This window comes from Pteropus alecto, unplaced genomic scaffold, assembly GCF_000325575.1.
Source record: "Pteropus alecto unplaced genomic scaffold, ASM32557v1 scaffold114, whole genome shotgun sequence".
Classification (NCBI taxonomy): domain Eukaryota; kingdom Metazoa; phylum Chordata; class Mammalia; order Chiroptera; family Pteropodidae; genus Pteropus; species Pteropus alecto.
The window spans coordinates 2,302,931-2,311,721 of NW_006435793.1; the positions used below are offsets into that span (position 1 = coordinate 2,302,931).

Consider the following 8,791-nt stretch of genomic DNA (forward strand, 5'->3'; position numbering starts at 1 on the left):
CTCCACTGGATAGGGTGATTTTCGAACCCCTCGCTGCATCCCGCCAGCAAGAAGGACCTGCCAGCAGCATGCGTTGTTTGGGGTGTGAGGTGGAGGGAGCTGATGGGGACAGTATTAAACAAACACGAAATTGGATTAAACCTTGGGAACCATGAGGAAGGAAGAGAGAGGAACTCAGAGGAATGGTTCAGGGTCTTGGTTTTCTCACTGGGAAATGGGGCTGTTGTGAGAATAACGAATGATAACGAATGAGCATGTGGAAAGCGCTGGAATTGGGGACTGGTTTTGTGTTCTGGTTTTGCTGACATTTTGGGAGCTGGAGGCCAGTGGAATGGCTGGCTCCCTGCCGCGTACTCCAATCCTAGGGTCCCTCTCAGCTCCCACAGCCTGCGCAGAGCACCGGGTGAGAGACACTTCTTGTGCCCAAAGCCTGATTTCTGCATTGGCAAAGCCTATGGGGTCATGTGATGAATACCTACTTGTGATTCACAAATGTATTTTGTATTTCCATTCTGGATCCTAGAATCACTTCCCTCTCCCTCACTCCTCTTACCCTCCCCCCTCCCACACCCTCCACCCCCCACCCCCCACACACAAACTCCCACAGAGAAGTCATGTGAGACTTCAGATTGAGCGCAGGAATGAGCCAGCGGCCCAGCTCTGCCCTATGACACACACAACCTCCAGTGGTCACATGGCCTCCAGCTGCCACCACCTGCCCTCTGTCCCCAGCCTGGTGCCCTCTCCCTGGCAGGCTTCCTGAGGTGACTTGTCCCTTCAGGCTGTAAGCTTGGCAGACAGTGGGACTGAGTGACAGAGGGGTTAGGGTCAGTGGGCTTGGACAGTTCTGGTCCCAGTTGAACTCGAGGTAGGACCCCGTCCAGGAGTCTCCTCGACATCACGTGGTCTTTCCCACAGGGGATTAGGTGCCCTGCTGGCCTGATGCAGAGATGGACAGAGCTGCTGCCAGGTGGCTCCTCACAGCCAGCTGGCTCCCCGCAGCCAGCCTAGCTAGGGCTCCCCTGAGCAGGTAGCTTGAGGCATAGGCGCTGACAAAGGGCTGTGCAGGGAGCCAAGGGCACCACCCAGCCATGTACCTCATAGAAAGGCTAGGAGCCAGGCATTGCCAGGCCTTAGAAGGAGGGAAGAGGGCAAATACAGGGAGGGCTGTGTGTGTGTGTGTGTGTGTGTGTGTGTGTGTGTGTGTTTATAAAGAAAAAAGATAAACCTCTAGAGCAGTGATTCCTAAATGAGAGCGGTTTTGCCTCCCCAGAAACAGCGTCTGGAGACATTTTTGGTTGTCACAACTGGAGGAGTGCTGCTGGCACGCAGTGGGTAGAGGCCAGGGAAGCTGTTGCTAAGCGTCCTGCAAGGCGCAGGCCAGCTGCCCACAACAAAGGGTTACCCTGCCCAAATGTCAGTGGTGCCGCGGTTAAGAGGCCCTGCTCTAGAGAGAGAGCAACACTCATGGTGAAGATTTGTGCAAGACCACATGAATGAACCCTTCTGCCCCACCAGAGTGAGCTGTGACTGTCACTCCCAGGCTTCGAACCCTTCAGTGCCAGCCCAGTGCCCCAGATTCAAACCCCAAGCCCTTGGCACACACACCAAGGCTTCCTTCCGTGATCTGGTTTATCTTTCAGCCTCACCTCATGCTGGGTTTTGGTCACGTCAAAGCATTCACAGTGTTCCAATACCCCGAGGCCTTTGCCCTTGAGAAAGGAGATTCCATGTCCTCTGTCAGAATGTTCTCCTCCTACTTCTACCTGGCAGGTGTTCACCTATCCTTCTGGGTCCAGCTGTGCCATTTTCTCATCTGAGAAATTCCTGCAACCCTGTATCTCTGGGACAGCACATGGCACCTCTACCACAGAGCATCACATAGGGTGCATCCTGGGATAACAAGCCTGTCTGTCTGTCTCTCCCAGGACATCTAGGTCTGTCCCCCTAGTGCTGAGGAGATCTTGAATAAGAGGATCTGCTCTCCTTGATTTCTCTCCTTGATCTTGGGGTGGGTAGTCAGGTCTAGCCTATTGTCCTTCAATGGCAGAAGATACATGGGGAGTTAGAGAAAACACAGAGGAAGATGTGAGGTCAACTGGGCCATCAAAAGCAGGTGGGAAGGAGGGTCACGAATAAGTTCTAAAGGACCAGCCACACAAGGTCTGGGAAAAAAGCCACAGAGTAGCAGTTGGCCTGAGAGACCAAAGGGGAAATGGTCTGTGCCAATTCCAGAGGTGGGGTATGTAAGCTCCCAGGACTACCCCCACCTGCAGGGTGGGCTAATGGCATCCAAGAGTGGGATCGCCACCAAGTGCTTGGTACATGCTTGTTATATAGATGGGGACATTTGGTCATTCACACTTGAAAGTAAGATTGCTTTTTTTTCAAATCATGAGGAAGGCAGGGCAATAAGAGACATTCCCATTTTATAAATGAGAAAGCTGAGGCTCAAGGAACTGTCTCCAAATTACCAAGTACTGCATCTCTACCTCCTTTCCTCTGAGTCAGCCAAGACAAAGTCAATCAGCTCATTCCTTCAGCATTGGTTTGATTTCCATGGGCAATCTCAAAAGTTGAAGAAAAAGAGTAAATCTCCGATGCCACTTCTTGTGGGTGCAGTTATTCAAGAATTTGTTGTTTACACCTTTTTTGAGCTATAATTGTCCTATAATTAACTGCACTTATTTAAATTGTATGATTTGTTAAGAGTTGACTTGTATACTCCCATGACATCATCACCCCGTTTGAGACGATGAACATAACTACCACCCCTACGTTTCCTCATGCTCCTTTATTATATCCATCCTTCTTACCTCTTTTTCGCTGCTCACCGCCCCCCCGCCACACACAGACATTCATTGACCTGCTTTCTAGTGCTATTATTGCAATTTCTAGAACTTTATATAAATGAGATCATACAGTCTGTACTCATTTTTGTCTGAATTCTTTCGGCACAATCATTTTAAGATTCGTTCATGTCGTTGCATGTATCAGAAGTTTATTCCTTTTTCTTACTGAGCGGTATTCCATTGTATGGATCTACTACAGTTTGCTTACCCATTCACCTGCTGATGGACATTTAGGCCATTTCCATTCTGGGGCTATTAAATAAAGTCGCCATAAACATTCGTATACAAGTCTTTGTGTGGACATATGTTTTCATTTTTCTTGACTAAATACCTAGGAGTGAATTAGCTGGGTCATATGGTCAATTTGTGTTTAACTTTTTAAGAAACCTGCCAAAGTGTTTTCCAAATTAATCGTGCCATTTTACATTCCCGTGAGAAGCGTCTGAGAGCCCAGTTATTCCATATCCTCACCAACACCAGGTATGGTCAGTCTTTTTAATTTTAGCCATTCTAGTGGGTGTGATAGTGTCTTATTATGGTTTTAGTTTGCATTTTCCTAATGACTAATGATATTGGACATCTTTTCATGGGTTTATTTGCCATTCATATATCTTCATTGGTGAGGTGTCTATTCAAAGACGTTTTAAAAGAGTATCATATTTTTTTATATCAGATTTAGTAAAGCATATGATTTTTAACATGGCCTTTGGAATCTGTCAGACCTGGTTTCACATCTTGGGTTGGCCACTTACTCTGCAACTCAGGATAAATGGCTTACCCTTTCTAAACTTCATTTTCTTATGCAAAATGAGGACAATAAGAGAACCCAATAAGGTTTACAAGGATCAAATAGTTACAACATTTAAAGTATTTAACTTAAGGCCTAGCATATAGAACTTAATAAGTATTATTAATATTTATTATTATAACATCCTCTGTTGGTCTGATTTATACTGTAACAAGCATACCTCAGAAACTAATCACTGTGAGAATTAAATGGCGCTTTGTGTCCAGTACAGTAGATATATAATATTTTTTATCCCTAGGTGTGTAAAGAATAGAATTTAATATAAGTCTAGTATATCAGAACCGAAAGAGTCTTAAGAGATATTTAAACCAACTCCTTGCCTTAGCTCACAACCTCTAGAAAGCAGAGCCTAAGGCAAGGGTATAGAACTGGGACTTTCCTTGGGAAGTGCAAACTCAAGGTGGTTAGGGTTAAGAAAAAATTAGGAAGTGAGACAAAAGAAAATGCCTGAATCATTACTCAGGTAACCACCACACACGACTACTCAACGAGGTACCAAAGAAACACAGTAGGTCTCTTGGCAAGTAGGCTTTTCTAGTGCACGAAAATTCCCCAGAAGGTTTGCAAAGAGAAATGACACGTCACAGAAGTCCAAAGATGGGGAAAGCAGGGGATGTGTGTCTGTCAGTTTCCTTCTTATGGTCAAGGTGCACCACATGGAGAACAAATTCCCCTGCACTTCCAGGGTGTGTCATCCATCGCTGTGGTGACCGTTCAGGAAAACACATCCCATGTTCTGTCTTGTGGTATTTCATCTAAGCGCAGAAGTCAGTTTGCAGCTTAATGCAAGTAGGATGCCAGTCAAAAGGGGAAAAACAGAAGGTGCATCAGACTCATGTTCGGTCTTAGAACTTATGTTCTGTCTTAGACTGCATACCCTCAGAAGCAGACCCTGAATCCAAGATTAGAGTGCAAGAGGTTTGAGGAAGAATGGAACCTAGAAAGCACTGGTAGGAGAGGGGAGACAGAGCAGGGGAGGAAGTCAGTACAGGGTGTGGTGACGAGGAGGCTACTGTTATGGTCATTTGGAGTGCAATTCTTCTGAGGCCATCTAGAAAACAACACGATACACATTTCAGGTCTACGGCCATGCTACCCTGAACAAGCCAGATCCTGTCTGATCTCGGAAGCTAAGCAGAGTTGGGCCTGGTTAGTACTTGGATGGGAGATCACCTAGGAAGACCAGGTACTATAGGCGTAAAAAATTTAAAAATAAGGGATTGTAAGCTGACCAGGGCCTTGCAACTCAAGGGTTGCCTCACCTAAAAAATTAAAAAACAAACAAACCAACCCACATTTCAGGATTTTCCAACCTGTGAGGTGAGGAAGCTGGAGAGTGACCCCCGATTTCTATCCGTCATGGGCTAAGGACTGCTCCTGGGGGCATTAACTGCTATCACCCCTCCTCCAAGAGAAAGGAGGAGAGTCCCAGTGCCGGCAGTAGGATGCCTTTAGCACATCCTGGAATGGTGAATGCAGCATCTGATTTATGAGAGGTCAGGGACCTTTTTCTTAACGGTCCAAAGAGTGAATATTTTCAGTCTGTGGGTCAAGTGGTTTCTATCACTACCAGTCAACTCTGCCATGGTAGCTGAGCCACAGATAAACAAATGGGACCAGCTTTGTTTCAGTATGACTTTATAAAAACAGGCGGCCAACTTGCAGGCTGTAGTTTATAGATGCCTAGGCTACATGTGTGATGCATCCCATTTTGCAGATGGAGAAACTAAGCCCCAGTAGAGAAAAGTAACTGGTCATATAGTCAGCCAGATGCACATCTCCTGACTTTTTGCCCAATATTTCCTCCACTATACCTGCTACCTCTTTATTGGGGTCTTAGTGTAGGTTTTAAGGGATGTGCAGCCAGACCTCTCCCAAGGAGAGTCTGTGTAATCCATAATTCCCAAAAGGCAGTGGTTTGTTTCCTCTTAGTGGCCAGAGAGGGCTCAGAGGCTGAAGCCTTGCAGTCTGCAAGGATTGCTCAGAGCAACTTCTGGGAGTGTCGCTGAGTGAGGCTGCTTGGGGAGCATTCTCTGTACCAAGCCCTCTATCATCAGCCTCTGCCTCAGCTGCCTTGGCAGAGCATCTCCCAACAGCGGCCACACAGCGCAGAGTGAAAAAGCAGAACTTTGGAGCCTGTAAAAATCTAAAAATATCCAGGAATGTGTGCACATATGTGGCCCTTCTGTGATCAAAACATCTGGGGAGAAAATCAAATGTTCCTGCTTTCATTTGCCTAAAATTCTGCGAGGACTTGGAAGGGAAAGGAAGTTGAAAGTCACTGACTTTACAGGGGGGAAGGACGTCACAAGAGTTTTGTTTTCTTAAGAAAAAAATAAGTTATGCGCTCGCAGAATCCTCCCCCAGGGAAGGCCTTGAGATTCTGGGGATTGTTTCTCATAACGGGGTGGAGAGTTCATTGGCTACGGGCTTGAATTCCTGATTTGATGACTTAAAAAAAAAAAAAAAAAGATTAAAATACCAAGTCCTTTAATCAAAACATTAAGAGCTGTGATAATGTAGTGAATTATTAAATGTAAGATTTGAAGAAGGCCTAGTGAGAGCCAACCATTTGTCAGATGAGGAAGCTGAGAGAGAGAGAGAGAGAGAGAATGAGAGAGAGAGAGAGATTTCCTAGTGTCCCACAGCAGGTGACAGAGGTAGGGCTGGAATGTGTACACCCTGACTCCCAGACCAGGAGTGCAATGGGAAGACAAGTTGGAGGAAAGGGTCAATTCTGGTTCCGCAACTTCTAAGCCATACGGCCTCAACTATACATTAAAGATGCTTAAGGTTAATGTCGTGTGTAAGAAGCCAGGACTGGGACCTCCAGATCTTATGCAGCCATTTTCTGCAGATCTGTGGAGTCCTTGAAAGGTGAACAAAAGCAAGGCAGAGGACCACACTTTTTACTACTAATCATGGTCCCAAACCCTAATAGAATGTCTTGGTAGTTTGGGCTGTCTGATGTGAGCCTGGAATTCCATTCAACCCATGGCTTGAATCCTTGGCCAGAAGCAGGCTAACTGACCTATAGCGTACCCTTTCCTCAAGCTGTGACCTAACTCTGGAGGAGAGAAAGCTAGCCACTCCCTAAAGCTTAGGGCAGCCTGACTAAGCCTCCTACTCACGCCTTTTTTCACTCGCACGCCACAGTTTGGTTTCTACTGGCCTTTGAAGTACTAAAAGTGGCCACTCCTCACTTACGAGATGAGAGGAAGTTCTGGAGTCCGATCCCCCAAAGAGAAGATGCAAAGTGCAGGACAATCAAAGCGGAGCCCAGGACTTTTCAACCTGCCTGCCGTTCTGGAGAACTGTAATTCAAGCCGCCCTTGACTTGATCTACACCAGAGGGGAGATGTAGTGCGCCCTCTAGAGGCCAACCTTTTGTTTATCTCTTCTTAGTCCAATGGGCTCCATGACCAGACCTACCAAAGGCATGGATGTCTCCCACAAGAGAAAAAATCATGAATTACCAGAACAGTCCTAGTAGTACCTTGGCAATATGATTTCTCTAATCCTCGTCACTGCTTCTATGTCCCATTCAGTCCCACATGTGACTACTGAGAAAGGAGGTTCAAAGTCCCAAGGGCTATACAAAGGCCTCTTTCGTGCTGTCCCACACTCTCTACACTAAGCTGAAAAGTCATGTTCTCTCATATTAACCATGTGGCTAACAAGCTGAAAACTACATCATGGACTTCCAAGAGCAACAAACCGTGACTGCAACAGAAATGCTCACATTTGCCACCACACTATCTAGTTATCATTGCACATCCCTTTCTATTTTAATCAGTCTTTCTTTGCCACAGAGGGAAAAAAAATTCTCAGCTTCTGTCAAGAGCTCCCTTTTCACCTTGTTTTTTCTGCTGCTGCTTGATTCCAGCGTGGGAGCTGTAGAAGCAAGATAGAAACCAAGTCCCTTCTTCAGTAGCTGCAATCAGGCATCTTCTGCTGCAGCAATTGTCATACCTCCTGAATTGGGTCCATCCACCACTAGCTCTCATGTGTCCCACTTTTCCAAAGTTATGAAGGGTCGAAAAGACAAATGGTTGTGCCAGAATTCACTGCGGCATCTGGAATATACAAGCTAATCTCAAAGCCATATGTCAGGAAATAAAGACCCGGGATTAAATGGATTAAAAGACTCCTTTTGAGAGCCCACCTCTAGGGATTGAGCAGCATCCAAGGGTCAGGGATCAGCTTCATCTTATCTCCATTCCCGGAGCTGTCCTGTTTTACATATTGATGGTCACATGCCATAGGTATTTTTTAAAAAGTATCCCTGGGCATTTTTCATTTGGGAAATAAGGAAATGGTATGAGAAATCTACTTCATCTGCTTCTAGTCCAGACACTAGGCTGGAGGGTAAATGCGAAGTCACATTGATCTTGAGATATGCTTGTGATTTCTACATTCTGTAGGTATGGGACTGATGTCATGCATTTCTTAGAGAGAATATTGACTAGAGTGATCATATACCTAGATATGCTCAGGAAAGTCTCAGTTTTATACCTATTGTCCTAACTTTCTGTCTGGTTTAGAATTTATCCAGGATGTACATTATTTTTTTATTTTGGGGGGAGGTGGGCGGTTACTCCATTCGTCCATGCGTACTGTATAAAAACCTGTCTGGTGAGCTTGGCTGTACAAAGTGACTGACTATATTTCTAGACAGAAGTTAGAACAGGTAAGACTACATGGCCTACATAGCAGGTAACCATGAGGGAAATGGGCTGAGCTGCTCATTCATTAGTTCTAGGTCTAGAAATAAGAGAAGAGGCAAGGATTAGAGAAAAGGCCTCAAGAGAGGTCAGGCAGGACTTTTCTGATACTCTTGATTTTTCCGGCCCAAGGCTACATTCCTGAGTTAAAGAACCAAAATCAAAATATGAGGGCATGATGGCTGCAGGCTCTCACTTCTGGGAAGGAAAGCTAGAGCACCTTCTCACACAGTTTACACATAAACAGGAGTTTTTCTGACATGAGTGATTGGCGCTGCTCTACTAGGTGCTAAGATAATGAAGGTAAAAGGATTGAAAACACTTGCCAATTCCAGTGTATCTAATATAGCTGCTACGGCATCGTGTTGAGAAAGATTTTAGGTTTGGGAAGAATGAGAGCTATCATT

The 8,791-nt window shown here is 45.6% G+C and overlaps 1 pseudogene; it reads left to right on the plus strand.

Moving 5' to 3' along the window:
- The first annotated feature begins 4,739 nt into the window (after positions 1-4,739).
- LOC112479475 lies at positions 4,740-4,858 on the plus strand (annotated as a pseudogene).
- The last annotated feature ends 3,933 nt before the right edge of the window (positions 4,859-8,791 follow it).